This window comes from Oryctolagus cuniculus, chromosome 11 (assembly GCF_964237555.1).
Source record: "Oryctolagus cuniculus chromosome 11, mOryCun1.1, whole genome shotgun sequence".
NCBI classification, from domain to species: Eukaryota; Metazoa; Chordata; class Mammalia; order Lagomorpha; family Leporidae; genus Oryctolagus; species Oryctolagus cuniculus.
This window is the reverse complement of record NC_091442.1, coordinates 12359375-12375381: the sequence shown is the minus strand read 5'-3', so window position 1 is coordinate 12375381 and position 16007 is coordinate 12359375. Positions and strand designations below refer to the sequence as shown.

The 16007-nt window shown below is 52.5% G+C and overlaps 1 long non-coding RNA gene across 1 annotated transcript; it reads right to left on the bottom strand.

The window, feature by feature from the left end:
* Positions 1-3730: 3730 nt before the first annotated feature.
* LOC103352387 (uncharacterized) lies at positions 3731-4835 on the bottom strand. The gene is made up of 3 exons (XR_007919779.2): positions 4697-4835; positions 4461-4597; positions 3731-4284 (listed from the first exon to the last, which is right to left on the bottom strand). It is a non-coding gene; the product is annotated as an uncharacterized lncRNA (long non-coding RNA).
* Positions 4836-16007: the final 11172 nt, after the last annotated feature.

Sequence of the window (16007 nt, the reverse complement as noted above, 5' to 3'; positions counted from 1 at the left end):
TCTATTTTTAAGGAATATAGTACATGTTATATCCATGTGTTATATATATTATATAGCATATATAATATTGTGTTAGAATAAATACTATCATTATATAAAATAGAATAATATATATTATTTACTGTATGTATGTATGTGTATATACTGTGTATACTCACGTATATATACTCTACATTATATATACTGGATTTACTCTTTTTTTTATTTTTTTATTTTTTATTTTTTGACAGGCAGAGTGGACAGTGAGAGAGAGAGACAGAGAGAAGGTCTTCCTTTGCCGTTGGTTCACCCTCCAATGGCCGCCGCGGCTGGCGCGCTGCGGCCAGCGCACCGCGCTGATCCGATGGCAGGAGCCAGGTGCTTTTCCTGGTCTCCCATGGGGTGCAGGGCCCAAGCACCTGGGCCATCCTCCACTGCACTCCCGGGCCACAGCAGAGAGCTGGCCTGGAAGAGGGGCAACCGGGACAGAATCCGGTGCCCCAACCAGGACTAGAACCCGGTGTGCCGGCGCCGCTAGGCGGAGGATTAGCCTAGTGAGCTGCGGCGCCGGCCCTTTTTTTTTTTTTTTTTAAGATTTATTTATTTGGGTGGGCTGGCACCGTGGCTCACTTGGTTAATCCTCCACCTGCGGCACCAGCATCCCATATGGGCACCACTTCTAGTCCTGGTTGCCCCTCTTCCAGTCCAGCTCTCTGCTGTGGCCCGAGAGGGCAGTGGAGGATGGCCCATGTGCTTGGGCCCTGCACCCCATGGGAGACCAGGAAGAAGCACCTGGCTCCTGGCTTTGGATCGGCACAGTGCCAGCCGTAGTGGCCATTTGGGGAGTGGAACCAATGGAAGGAAGACTTCTCTCTCTCTCTCTCTCTCTCTCTCTCTCACTGTCTGTGGCTCTATCTGTCAAATAATAATAAAAAAAGATTTATTTATTTGAATGTCGGAGTTACACAGAGAAGGAGAGAGAGAGAGAGAGAGGTCTTTCATCTGCTGGTTCACTCCTCAGTTGGCCGCAATGGCTGTAGCTGTGCCGATCCGAAGCCAGGAGCCAGGAGGCAGGAGCTTCCTCCGGATCTCCCACTTGGGTGCAGGGGCCCAAGCACTTGGGCCATCTTCTGCTGCTTTCCCAGGCCATAGCAGAGAGCTGGGTTGGAAGTGGAGCAGCCAGATATCGAACTGGTGCCCATATGGGATGCTGGCACTGCAGGCGGTGGCTTAACTGGCTACACCACAGTGCCGGCCCCAGGTTTTACTCTTTTAATATTTATTTATTTGAAAGGCAGAGATACAGAGGGAAGAACAGAGAGAGAGAGAGAGAGAGAGAGAGAGAGCCTCCATTTGCTGGCTCACTTCCCAAATGGCCTCAATGGTTGGGGCTGGGCCAAGCAAAGCCAGGAGCCAGGAGCTTCTTCCAGGTCTCCCCCATGGGTGCAGGGGCCCAAGCCCTTGGTCCACCTTCCACTGCTTTCCCAGGCCACAGCAGAGAGCTGGATGGGAAGCGGAGCAGCTGGTTTGAGCTGCTGCCCACATGGGATGCCGGCACCGCAGGTGCTCTACGCCACAGTGCTGGTCCCTGGGTTTACTCTTATATATTGTATACACATACATATAAGTATGTATATTATACTAATAACCTATAAAATCACATTATTTGAGGTGCACCAAAAAGTTCATGGGAGGAAGGCATTTGGCCTGGTGGTAAAGCCAGCAGCTGAGGTACCGGCGGTCCACGTGGGAGCGCCTGGGGTCAGTCCCAGATCTGGCTCCTGAATCTGCTGGTAGAGCCTGGGCAGCAGTGGCTGGGGTTCCTGCGCCTGCGGGAGACGTAGGCTGAGAACTGGCTCCCAGCCCTGCCCCCCCAGCCCTGGTCCCCCGGCCCTGGTGTGCATCTGGGGAGCGAAGCAGCCAATGAGGGAACTCGCTCTATCTCCCCCTGCCTCTAGAGTAAGTAAACCTTAAACAAGTTTTTAAAAGTTAACTGAAATTGGCCGGCGCCGTGGCTCAATAGGCTAATCCTCCACCTTGCGGCGCCGGCACACCAGGTTCTAGTCCTGGTCGGGGCGCCGGATTCTGTCCCGGTTGCCCCTCTTCCAGGCCAGCTCTCTGCTGTGGCCAGGGAGTGCAGTGGAGGATGGCCCAAGTGCTTGGGCCCTGCACCCCATGGGAGACCAGGAAAAGCACCTGGATCCTGGCTCCTGCCATCGGATCAGCGCGGTGCGCCAGCTGCAGCGGCGGCCATTGGAGGGTGAACCAACGGCAAAGGAAGACCTTTCTCTCTCTGTCTCTCTCTCTCACTGTCCACTCTGCCTGTCAAAAAAAAAAAAAAAAAAAAAAGTTAACTGAAATTGTAATTGAAAGGTAAGTTTATTTTGGTGAAAAAAATTTAAAATCCATGCATAAAAAACTCATGAAAAATGTGCATTATATCCCGGGTTCCTATTTTTTCACCCAAAAATCTCTCTTCTTTCAATTCTACTTTCTGTGAACTTCTTGGAGGCCCCTCTGGTGCGTGTCCGTGGGCAGGGGGGTTATTTCCTGGCTCACTGATGGGGCGCCTGGAGCCCAGAGATGCGCAGCTTCCTCGCTCACACAGCTGCTGCTGGCGGCCGCTCCAGGCTTCACGACCTCTCCGTGTTTCCGGGAGCCATGACTGTCACTCAAGGCCCAGTTATTCAAATAAACGCAGGCAGTAGGAAGTGCTTGCAGTGTCTGCCTCCTCCCTCCCAGCACGTACTAGCTGCCCCCAAAATAAGGTCTGTTGTAGGCGGGCCTCTTACACTGGTCAACCAGGTTCAGTTAAGAACTTGCATAAAAGCAGAGAATGTATCACTGTCTATTGTATTTTTTTAAAAAACATTTATTTACTTATTTGAAAGGCAGAGTTCAGAGAGGCAGAGGCGGGGTGGGGGGGTCTTCCATCCACTGATTCACTCCCCAGGTGGCCACAACGGCTGGAGCTGCGCCAATCCACAGTCAGGAGCCAGAGGCTTCTTCCGGGTCTCCCATGCAGGTGCAGGGGCCCAAGGACTTGGGCCATCTTCCACTGCTTTCCCAGGCCATAGCAGAGAGCTGGATCGGAAGTGGAGCAGCTGGGATTGGAACCGGTGCCCATATGGGCTGCTGGCGGTGGCTTTACCTGCCATGCCACAGTGCCAGCTCCCCAAGTATATCTTAAGAGGAAAATGTGATTATAGATTTTTGATGTATTTTCTGCCATTGAGACCGGAAGCTGTTGTAACACAGAGTACACTGTTCTAGCACTTCACTCCTCCCCACCCCGCGTAGTGATTAGGTAGCAGGAGGCTTGCTCCTTCCTTCAAGGTGCAGGCAAGCGTTCTCTGCAGTGTCTCTGTCCACAGAGGCTCAGGAGCGCGGGCGCTGCCTCACTCACTCCCGGAGAAGCCCTGACATGGGTTTGGCGTTGGTTGGTTTTTGCTTCGGCACTGACAAGCAGGATCTGATCAGGTTGAACTTCCTGTCGACTAATTCACAGAAAAGTTATTTATGGCTCTTGATCTTCCTGATCTGAGACAGCAACTTGGGTTAAAGGAAGGGTGTTCCGGAAGTGGATCATAGAAAAACAGAAGAAGAAGAAGATAACAAGAAAGAGAAGGTCAGAGTGATAGCCAGCATGGACAACTCAGGAGCGAGCTCAAGTCCAAAGCTGAGCAGGATGTCCAACTTCATGCTTGATATTTTAAAACCCAACAGAGGGAGGAAAGGAAAAACCCTCCTAGTTTTTTTTTTTTTTTAAGATTTTATTTATTTTATTTGTGAGTTAGAGTTACAGACAGTGAGAGGGAGAGACAGAGAGAAAGGTCTTCCTTCCGTTGGTTCACTCCCCAGATGGTGGCAACGACCAGAGCTGCGCCAATCTGAAGCCAGGAGCCAGGAGCCAGGAGCTTCTTCCAGGTCTCCCATGCGGGTGCAGGGGCTCAGGACTTGGGCCATCTTCTGCTGCTTTCCCAGGCCACAGCAGAGAGCTGGACTGGAAGAGGGGCAGCCGGGACTAGAACTGGTGCCCGATGGGATGCCGGCACCACAGGTGGAGGATTAACCTACTGTGCCACGGAGTCGGCTCCCAACACTCCTAATTCTTAAGACTGCAACGCCCTCCCTTGTAGCTTCATGGATGAAATTTAGTAGAAGAGGTGGCATGGGATCCCCTGGGTCCAACCTGCACCTGCTGCTTCGCGGCTGATATCCTGTGCCTCAATTCCCTCTTCTGTAAAGGCCTAACTGTATTCATCCAGGTAGATGACTTAGACACGTGCCTGCCTCTTCGTACACCTGTAAATATTTGAAGTAGTATAGTAAGAGAAATAGATAGAAATATAATAGTAATAATAGTGTTAGCTATGACTGTTTAAGAGGGAAAGTTCTTTTCCTCCCCATTCAAGTTGTTTTGTCAAATCGGTTTAGTACTTTCTGCATGTCCAAACTTGCCGTCCACAGAGGACACTCACCTGTGGCTAACAGTAGGCTATCTGTTCTGTTGTGCTTGGAGTCGAATCTGCTGTGGCTGCCCGGGAGAGCGGAGACCCCCAGCTACTAAATGAGCCCATTCATCCAAGTAGTGATCGGTCTGACGCACACAGTTCAGCTGCAAATGAAAAAGTGAACCAGTTCCGACTTTACTCACTGACCAAGGGGGATGCTGTCTTCCCGAAGTTCACGTCCACCCAGAACCTGTGAATCTGACCTTATTTGGAAATAGAATCTTTGCAGATGCCGAAAGCAAAGGGTGAGCCCTCAGTCCGATATGACTGCTGGACCTAGAGCCACAGACACACAGGACAGGCGGGCAGGTGGCACTGGAGGCAGGGACTGGGGCGGGGCGGCCGCCAGCCAAGGAGCAGCGGAAATTGTCGGCCACCACCGGAAGGCAGACGCAGCCAGGCAGCCTCCTCTGAGCCTCCGGGAGAGGACAGCCTCCTGACACCTTGGCTTCTGTCTCTGCCTCCGTAGCTGGGAAAGGCCGGGTCTCTGTCATGTGAAGCCACCGAATTTGCAGTAATTTGTCATTGCATCCTGGGGAAATGAATCCACTTGCAATAAGGGAAACAAAAATTGGAATGACGCTGACATGCCATTTTTAACCTGCCAGTTTGACAGATCAAAGTCAGCAAGTGTGTTAGGAAATTTACTGCTGGTGGGAGTACATGCAAATTGAAATACTGTTTTTGGAGATGATTTGACGATTTCTAGCAAAATTACAAATGCATTACATACATTTAAAAAGAAAAGATTCATTGGAGCTGGCACCGTGGTGTAGTAGATTAAGCCTCCACCTGCAGTGCCAGCATCCTGTATGGGCACCGGTTCGAGTCCTGGATGCTCCACTTCTGATCCAGCTCCCTGCTAATGGCCTGAGAAAGTGGTAGAAGATGGCCCAAATGCTTGGACCCCTGTACCCACGTGGGAGACCCAGAAGAAGCTCCTGGCTCCTGGCACAGCTCCAGCCGTTGTGGCCAAATGGGGAGTGAACCAGTAGATGGAAGACCTCTCTCTGCCTCTGCCTCTTCTTTTTTTGTGTAACTTTGACTTCCAAATAAATAATTTTTAAAAACAGTGATCATATATAATATATGCTCAATGGGCATAGCTGAGTTCCAATAAAACTTTATTTGCAAAATAGCAGGTGGTGGCCAGATTTGGCCCCTGGCCTTCCGTGTGCTGATCCCTGAGCTACACAGTGGAATGCTATAGGCTGAGAAACAATGAGGCAGTGCTGTCTTGCTATATTATGACATATTTTTAAAATATTTATTAATCTATTTAAAAGGCAGAGTTATAGACAGGCAGAGGCAGAGAGAGAGTCTTCCATCCACTGGTTCACTCCCTAGATGACTCCCACAGCTGGAGCTGAGCTGATCCAGAGCCAGGAGCCAGGAGCTTCTTCCGGGTCTCCCATGCAGGTGCAGGGGCCCAAGCACCTGGGCCATCTTCTGCTGCTTTCCCAGGCCATAGCAGGGAGCTGGATCGGAAAGGGAGCATCGAGGACTCAAACTGGCGACCATGAGGGATGCCGGCACTGCAGGTGGGGGCTTCACCCACTATGCCACAGCGCTGGCCCTACTATGATATGACCTCCAAGGGCCAGTGAAGAAAGCGGGGCGCAGAACAGTATGCATCTGAAGGAAGCATACAGGTATGTACGTAATTTCTTTGTCATTCATGGACAGTCTCTACAAGTATCCACAAGAAACTGGACCCATTCCTTATGTCTGGGATGGGGAACTGTGCGGCTCAGGCACAGGGTGTGGAAGATATTTTGCTTTGTATCTTTGGAATTCCGAGCCATGGTAAAATTATACCTCTTCAGAAAGCTAAGTAAAAATAACGATTTTAAAAGGTGAGCATGTTTCTTTCATGAACACAAACTTATTCTTTGCTTTGTTCCAGTGAGTTAGGAATGCTTTTCACATTTCTAGTGGCTCAAGAAAAAAAATCAAAAGAATAATATTTTGTGACATATGAAAATTCTATAAAATTCAAACTTCACCATCCCCAAATAAAGCTTAATTGGAGCACAGCCCTGCTCATTCATTTACATTTTGTTTATAGGTGCTTGGCTCCACCACGGCGGGATTGAGTCATGGCAGCCGAGCGCTCATAAAGTCTAAAATATTTATTATCTGCTCCTTTACATAAACAGCTCGCAGATCCCTTTTCTAGATTAAAGAACAAAACAATCTTTCACATGCTTCTAGAAATAGAAAGTTCTTATTTAATATTGAACGACCATTCCATGAGGACTTTTTAAAAATTAAATGGCTCAGGAAGAACTCAAAAATAAACAGAGAATTTTCTTGCTGCTTCTTAGAGAACATTAGAAAAGCCAGGCCTTTGTAAACTTGAACAAGGACCATCTGTCTTGGTGTCTCTCTCTCTCTCTCTTTCCAATTTAATTTATTTATTTTGTTTATGTGAAAGCGACATAGGAAGAGACCAAGAGATGTCCCACCTGCTGATTCTCTCCCCGTGGCTGGGGAGCTGAAGCCGGGAGCCAGAACTCAAGGTCTCCCAGGTGGATGGCAGGGACCCAGCCGCCCGAGCCATCCCCTGCTGTCTCCCCGGGTGTGTATCTGCAGACAGGAATAGGAGGCAGAGCCGAGACTCGAACCCATGGCTCTGCTGTGGGATGCATGCTCTTCACTGCCGCACCAAAGGCCCGCCTTCTGTCTGGGCCCTCTGGTCACTCATGGGTGAGGTCCTCAGACTGAGAACAAAGCCCAACTCCCTGTCCCTTATCGGACAGCAAATTCCAAGGACCTAAGGTGGCCTAGAATTCCTGCCAGGACCGAAGGGAAGCTTTGGGTTCTGTCATTTTGCTGCTGGGATGAGGAACGGAGGGAAGTGTATCTTCTGGAAGCTGAGTGCTGGCTCATGGGAGACTGCGCTACCACGGCGCAGCCCCCAGCTGTTTCCAACCCTGTTTCCAACCCTGTGCACAATGACGCAGTGCAAGGCACCTTTCCTACATGGAGAGCCACGCCCACTGACGGGCAAGCGGTGGCTTCTGCTGCGTCCTCCCCTGCGTTCTGAGATATATATACATATAGACAGGCAGAGTGGACAGTGAGAGAGACAGAGAGAAAGGTCTTCCTTTGCCGTTGGTTTACCTGCCAATGACCACCACGGCCAGCGCGCTGCGGCCGGTGCACCACGCTGATCTGAAGGCAGGAGCCAGGTGCTTCTCCTGGTCTCCCATGGGGTGCAGGGCCCAAGCACTTGGGCCATCCTCCACTGCACTCCCTGGCCACAGCAGAGAGCTGGCCTGGAAGAGGGGCAACCGGGACAGAATCTGGCGCCCCGACCGGGACTAGAACCCGGTGTGCTGGTGCCGCAAGGTGGAGGATTAGCTTAGTGAGCCTCGGCGCTGGCCTATCTTATTATTTTTTTTTTTTTTAAGATTTATTTATTTATTTGAAAGTCAGAGTTACACAGAGGCAGAGACAGAAAAGTCTTCCACCCGCTGGCTCACTCTCCAAGTGGCTGCAACAGCTGGAGCTGTGCTGATCCAAAGCCAGGAGCTTCCTCTGGGTCTCCCACATGGGTGCAGGGGTCCAGGGACTTGGGCCATCTTCTTCTGCTTTCCCAGGCCATAGCAGAGAGCTGGATTGGAAATGGAGCAGCTGGGACTAGAACCGCTGCCCATATGGGATGCCAGCACTGTAGGTAGTGGGTTTACCTGCTATGCCACAGCGTCGGCCCCTTTACAACCGTGGTCCAGGGGACGATCTGAGGAGCCTGAATGAAATATGGCAGAGCTGCACAGGGCGGCCATAAGATGATTAAAATAAAGGTGGTTAAGGTCGACGACCTGATAAAGAAAGCTGTCCTCAAAATACATTCGCAAACTTAAAAAGCAAGCTGTGGAGTTTCAGGATCTCCACGCCCTGGAAGCCCTCCACCCAGGGACCTCCCAGACAGGGAGGAGGGAGCAGAAATGGAGGCCCCCCCACCCAAATCCATGACAACTCTGGTCTCAGTGCACGAGGGCCCTGGGCTTGTCCTGAGACGCCCGCCTGGTCTGTCAGGTGCATTAAACTTGGTTAGCATGCTCACTGCTTAGAGGGGAAAAAGAAGGTTCTGAGGGTGGCATTTAGCCCAGTGGCTAAGGCACCGCCATCCCACATCAGAGAGCCTGCCTCCGCTCTCGGCTCTAGCTCCCGACAGCATTGTCCTGCCGCTGTGCACCCGGGAAGGCAGCGGTGGTGGCTCAAGTCACTGGATTCTTGCCACGCACGTGCGAGACCTGGATTGTATCCCCAGCTCCCAGCCGTGGCCTGGTCAGTGTAGGCACCTGGGAGCTTGTCTGTCAGTCTCTCTTTCTCCCTCCCTCTTTTTCTCTCCGCTTTTTAAGTAAAGGAATAAAAGGCAGGTTATAAAACAGCACAGTTTTAAAAAATCATCTTTTTTATTTGAAAGGCAGAGTTACAGAGACAGGAGAAGAACACACACACACACACATGCATGCACACACACACCACGAGAGAGAGAGAGAGAGAGAGAAATGTTTCATCTGCTAATTCACTCCCCAAATGGCTGCAACAGCCAGGATTGGGCCAGGCTGAAGCCAGGAACTATGTGGATGCAGGGCCCAGGCACGTGGGCCGTCTTTTGCTGCTTTCTCAAGCGCATTAGCAGGGAGCTGGATCGGAAGTGGAGCAGCTGGAGCTCGAACCAGTGCCCATCTGGGATTGCCAGCACCAACCTGCTGGCCCCCAAACAGCACGTTTTAATAGTTGGTATTCTTGACTGCAGGACACACACACACGTTCTTACCTCCCCGTGGTTTCAGCAGCCAGGAAGAGACTGGCCGTGCCTGAGGCACAGGGCCACCCCAGAGTCGGTCACCGGGATGAGGGTCAGTGCAGAGTTTACCCAGGAGCATGTGCGCTCTCTGTTCTTTCATTTAGAAATAATACGGACCCGAATGTCGGCCGTGTTGTGGGCAGACAGAGTTAGGCAGAGGAGCTGGGGTCTGACAGCCCCGACCCAGTGCGGCTTGGTGGTTGACTGACCGCTGTGGCTGGCGCATCAGCAGCCTGGCTGCGTGACTAGGTCCCTTGTGTGCACCACGCGGCCCCCTCCCCTGCACCAGCAAGCCCCTTAGCCCTCTCAGGCAGTGGAAAATGCAAGTGCCCAGTCTTGTGACCTTGGAACCAGTGCCAGCTGGAAATACCCAAGATGGCTGCAGGATGTGTCTCTCCACCCCATAATGTTTAGCTCATTTAAATAAAACTTCCATGGGGGCACGCCAAGTCCCTTCATGCATCTGACACCGCGACACTTCCGGTATTTCCTAAAAACAGCACAGAATTGGGTGGGGCTTGAGCTCCACCCAAACTCCGCCCCCTTCTGAATATTCCATCGAACTCCACCCCGGACCTCACCCCTTTGCCTCTGCAGGGCATAAAGGCCTGGCCTTGCTGTGGGCGCTGTTTCCCTGGTGGGTGCATTCCTTTGGGGCTTTTTGGCGTTGTGGGCTGTTTGTCCACACGTGACTTGGTGCTTGAGTTTGCGCTTTGGTTTTGCTCTGGGTAAATCCTGCTCTCCTGTGCCTCTTTATGCCTCCATCTTTGAATTGTTCCACACCTGCAGGGAGGAGCCTGCTGTAAGCCCAGCCCAGGCGGGAGCCCCCAGCCCCCAGTCCCCAGCAGGGCTGTGTGTGTCTATAGCATCTGGATTTTCACTGTTGTGTCAAACGTTTCTGTGTGATTTCTCCACTTTACCGTGACTGTCTTGCTTTTAGCATCACTAACAGCAGTCAACATCAACAGAGAAGAAATAACTAGAAAAAACAATTTGAAGACAGAAAGTAGATTAGCGGTGGCCTGGGGTGAGGTGTGGCCATGAGATCTAGGGTGAGTAGGGCTGAGAGATCTTAGCAGGGTGGTGAAGAAACTGTCATATTAAAAACTTGCCAAAGGGGCTGGCGCCGTGGCTCATTTGGTTAATCCTCCACCTGTGGTGCCGGCATCCCATATGGGTGCTGGGTTCTAATCCCGGTTGCTCCTCTTCCAGTCCAGCTCTCTGCTGTGGCCCGGGAGGGCAGTGGAGGATGGCCCAGGTGCTTGGGCCCCTGCACCGGTGTGGGAGACCAGGAGGAGGCACCTGGCTCCTGGCTTTGTCTCAGCGTAGCTCTGGCCGTGGCGGCCATTCAGGAGGTGAACCCACGGAAGGAAGACCTTTCTCTCTGTCTCTCACTGTCTAGCTCTATCTGTCAAAAAACAAACAAACAAACAAACAAAAAAACAAACAAAAAAAAACAAAAAAACAAAAAAAAAAACACCAAAAAACAAAAAAAAACAACTTACCAAAAATCAGGAATCATGCACTTAAGGGGTGGATTCTGGGACGTGTGAATTGCACCGCACTGAAGTTGTCTCTACAGGGGAGAAAAGAGACAGGAAGCCAGCAGGAACCAGAGGGGAGGAGAAGAAGGAAGAGAAGAGGAAGAGCGGAAGGGAGGAACCCTCATGGAACCCGTCTGTCTGCAGGATTCGGGGTTCAGCGTTTTAACACCTGGGGACCTCTGCCCAGCTCCGATCCCCCAGCCGTTCCCATTCCCCAGGTAAGCAGCGTGTGTCCTCCCTGACATCCACTTTGGGATGTCATCCGTCGGGTCCGCACACCTCTGACAAGGTGAACAAAGTCCCAAAGCCGGTGTTTGCCAGGGCCCACCCCGCCCCGCTCGCCATCCTCTGCAGCCAGTGTTTGCGGTTGATTCTGAAGCTGCGTTCCTAGGCAACAGGGAGAGCTGGGCCGCAGGTGGTGCACGGGGACCCTGGGCTCCCGGCACCCACTGTGCAGACTGTCTGTAGTCCCACCCACCCAGCAACTCCTCCTCCTCCTCCTCCTCCTCCTCCTCCTCCTCCTCCTCCTCCTCCTCCGAGCGGCACTCCAGGTTTCCTGGGGGGTTTCCCACCCCCACTTGGTCTCTGGTTCTACTGAGGCTGGCTCCCACCTGGGGTTCCAAGACTCCGAAGCTGACTCAGGCCCCGGTGGCTGGCACACAGGTGCACATGTGACCCAAGGCAGTGCAGTGAGAGCCAGCTTGGGCTGTTTTCTGGAAATACTGGAAGAGAAGTGCTCTTTTCTACCAGGATTGCTTCGCAGGACGTGGGGCTGTGTCTGCTGTGGGCCTCGGTGAGCAGGAACTCAAGTAAGAATGGAGCTCAGGGGCCCGCATTGTGGTGGAGCTGGTAAAGCCACCGCCAGCAGTGCTGGCATCCCACATGGGCACTGGTTCGAGTCCCGGCTGCTCCTCTTCTGATCCAGCTCTCTGCTGTGGCCTGGGAAAGCAGTGGAAGATGGCCCAAGTGCTTGGGCCCTGCACCCGCATGGGAGACCAGGAGAAGCACCTGGCTCCTGGCTTTGGATCAGCGCGGTGCCGGCTGTAGCGGCCAGTTGCGGGGTGAACCAACAGAAAGGAAGACCTTTCTCTCTGTCTCTCTGTCTCTCACTGTCTAACTCTGCCTGTCAAAAAAAATGAAAAGGTACTCAACATCATACATTGTTAGGGTACTGTAAATTAAAGTGAGAGAGACCCCCTAGACTTCTATCGGAATGAATAAAATCCAAAGTAGTGACCCCACCAAACACTGAGGAGGACGTGGGGAGTCAGGAACTCTCATTCATTGCCAGTGAGAATGCAGAATGGGGCATCCACTTTGGAAGACAGCTTAGCCGCTTCTGAAAAACTAGAATACTCTTTTAAAAAAACTTATTTATTTGAAAGGCAGAAATAGAGAGAGAGAGAGGTATCTTCTTTTTAAAAATTTTTAAAAATTTATTTTGACCAGTAGAGTTAGACAGTGAGAGAGAGAGAGACAGAGAGAAAGGTCTTCCTTTTGCCGTTGGTTCACCCCCCAACTGGCCGCTACAGCTGGCACCATGCTGATCCGAAGCCAGGAGCCAGGTGCTTCTCCTGGTCTCCCATGCGGGTGCAGGGCCCAAGCACCTGGGCCATCCTCCACTGCCCTCCCGGGCCACAGCAGAGAGCTGGACTGGAAGAGGAGCAGCCGAGACTAGAACCCGGTGCCCATATGGGATGCCGGTGCCGCAGGTGGAGGATCAGCCAAGTGAGCCACAGCGCCGGCCCCAGAGAGAGGTATCTTCTATCCTCTAATTCACTTCCCAAATGGCCGCAACAGCTGGGGCTGGGCCTGCCAGGAGCTTCTTCCCGGTCTCCCACGCGGGTGCAGGAGCCCAAGGACTCGGGCCATCTTCTGCTGCTTTCCTAGGCCACAGCAGAGGGCTGTCCCATGTTGGAGTTCCTGGATCCAAGTCCTAGACCCATTCCTAAACCCAGCCTGCTGCCAACCCACCCTGGGAGGCTGGCACTGCAGGCGGCAGCCCTACCCACTACGCCACAGTGCCAGCCCCCAAACTAGAATATTCTTACCATGCGATATAGCAATTGTGCTCTTTGATCTTTTCCCAAATGAGTTGAAAACTTAAATTCACACGGAAACCTGCAATCAAATGAATATAACAGGTTTTTTTTTTTTTTTTTGTCAGGCAGAATGGACAGTGAGAGAGAAAGAGACAGAGAGAAAGGTCTTCCTTCTCTGTTGGTTCACCCCACAGTGGCCACTGCAGCCGGCGCGCTGCGCTGATCCGAAGCCAGGAGCCAGGTGCTTCCTCCTGGTCTCCCATGGGGTGCAGGGCCCAAGCACTTGGGCCATCCTCCACTGCACTCCCTGGCCACAGCAGAGAGCTGGCCTGGAAGAGGGGCAACCGGGACAGAATCTGGCGCCCTGACCGGGACTAGAACCCGGTGTGCCGGCACCACAGGCAGAGGATTAGCCTCGTGAGCCGTGGCGGCAGCTGAATATAACAGTTTTATTTGTAATTATTAGAACTTGGAGACATCCACGATGTCCTTCAGAAGGTGAATGCATAAACGAACTGAGGCCAGTCCAGATAATGGAGGATTATCCGGTTCTAAAATGAAGTGAGGGGCTGGCGTGTGGCACAGCAGGTTCAACTGCCTCCTGTGACGCCGGCATCCCACATCAGAGTGCCAGTTTGAATCCCCGCTGCTCCACTTCCAATCCGGCGTCCTGCTAATGTGCATGGAAAGCAATGGAGATGGCCCAGGTTCCCCTGGCACCCACGTGGGAGATCTGGATGCAGTTCCAGGCTCCTGGCTTTGGCTTGGCCCCATCCAGCTGTTGCATGCATTTGGAGAGTGAACCAGTTGGTGGAAGACCTCTCTTTTTTCTCTCTCTCTCTTGTCTCTCCATCACTCTGCTTTTCAAATACCTTAAGTGCATCATCTTATTAAATGAAATAAGATGGTTTGAAAAGGCTGCGCATCATATGATTCCAAATCTATGACACTCTGGAAACGTCAAAGCTATAGGGAGAGTAAAAAGAGCAGCGGTAGGGGCCGGCGCTGTGGCTCAGTAGGTTAATCCTTTGCCTGCAGCGCCGGCATCCCACATGGGCGCAGGTTCAAGTCCCAGCTGGTCCTCTTCCAAAGCAGCAGAAGATGGCCCAAGTGCTTGGGCCCCTGAACCCGTGTGGGAGACCCAGAAGCAGCTCCTGGCTCTTAGCTTTGGATCAGCTTACCTCTGTATGCTGTGGCCATCTGGAGAGTGAACCAGCGGATGGATGGAAGACCTTTCTGTCTGTCTCTCAAATAAGTAAATAAAATCTTAAAATAAAAATAAAAAGAGAGTGCTATGGATTAGCCACGACCCCAGCTGAATCCATCGGGGTCATGTTTCTCTCTGATCTAATGAGTGTGGCTGGGGGAATTTAGACTACTGACCAGGTGTTCCAGGTACATACAGTCTCTGGAGCCGAGAGTGAAATCAGCCCTGCAGAACACTGGGTTGAGCCCTAGGGAGAAAGTGAGTGCTGGGGTGGACGGTTGGCGCACTGGTCAAGCACCCCCTTCGGGACCCCACATTCCATCTCAGAGGGCCTGTGTGGCTGTAGGCACATGTACGCCTGCCTCCCCTGCCCCTGCCTTCCTCAGGCTCCGAGCCCTGGCCCCTGCCTTCCTCAGGCTCAGAGCAGCTCGCTGTTTGCTAAAGTCAGCCCAGGCTTCCTCCTCCCTGCACTCTTCCTCTGTGGCCGACACCTGATCCAGCCCACCCTCCCGGCAACAATGGGGTGAGCCCTTCTCCAACCCCGCCCCCCCCCCCAAGGCCGAAGTGGACCTAAGGCTCCCGACACAAGGCCCTTATCATCTCCCTGTTGTTGGGAGAAGGCCTTAGCAGCATCGCTGCAGGCTAGGGAGAGGCTTCACCGCCTGGTTCCCTTACTGGGGGAAGCAGGCCCTCCGGGTGAAATGAGGCTTTGAGAGCCGAGATGGCAGGGAAGAACCCCAGTGGAGGGGCGATCTCCAAATGTTTTTCTCTATCTGTGGCTATTTTCTCAACCCTTGCCCATGTGGTCCAGGAAAAGAGTTCCAAGCCTCTGGACCTGAGCGTAAGCCGTAGGGCTTTCAAGGTTGGGTCCGTCCTTGCTGAAGTTGCATTACCCATATTTCTAGGGTTTCACTTACCCTGACAAACCACTTGGCCTCGGCCGGACGTTCTGGTCGTGCCCCGTGTGCCCCACGTTGGGCGCCAGCTGCGGTGACTGTTCCTCGCCACCGCCGGAGAATTAGGCAGGCTGCCCGTAGCTTGCCTTGACCGAGGAGGGGAAAGTGTGCCACCCGCCACTCAGCCTTCCCCAAACCCAGGGGACAATCAGGCGCGGTGTGGAGCCCAGTCGAAGCAGGGTCTCACGGTATTGTAAAAGGGAGGTGTATATATAGCTGAGGTACAGAGCGGATGGTACAGAGCTAGATGAGCTGATGTGGGCAAGGGGTGGGGTGTTGTGATGCAAAAGGGTCCTAGCCACTCCTGTTATACCACCTTAAGGATCCTTAGGCAGAAGCGCCCTGGGGCTGGGGTGTTTGCTACCAGGGATCTGAAACTTAAAGTCAGGTTTTCAAATTCGAGGCAGGCTCAGGAAGTTCCTCTAGGCCTCTCCGGATTCCTGCCTGCGTCCCAGCTCCTCTGCGTCCAGTTCCAGCCTCCTGCTCATGCTGATTCCGCACACCTGGGAAGGCAGCAGATGACGGCTGTGATGGCGCAGGTATCGGGGTCCCTTCCACCCATGTGGAGGACCAGGTGGGGCTCCAAGTTCCTGTCTTTGGCCTTGGCATTTGTGGAGTGAACCAGCAGATCTCTCTGCCTTTTCAGATAATAAATAAGTAGTTTTACAGGAAAACACAGTCTTTGGAGGCTAGATCAGTGACATGGACGCTCCTGGAGGCGGCTCACGCTCGGATTCAGGCAGAGCAGAGTCCAGAAACCCGGAGGTGGTCAAAGAGATGGCGTCGTGGACGTTCTGAGGGAGGCTCTCTCTCTCTCTCGCTCTCTCTCTCTCTCTCTCTCTCCTCTTTTCAGTGTCTAATTAACTCCCATTGAAGTCGACGACTTTATTAATTTATTGAACACGTAATCTGTCCCACATGCATTGCTTGGAGCGGGACAGGG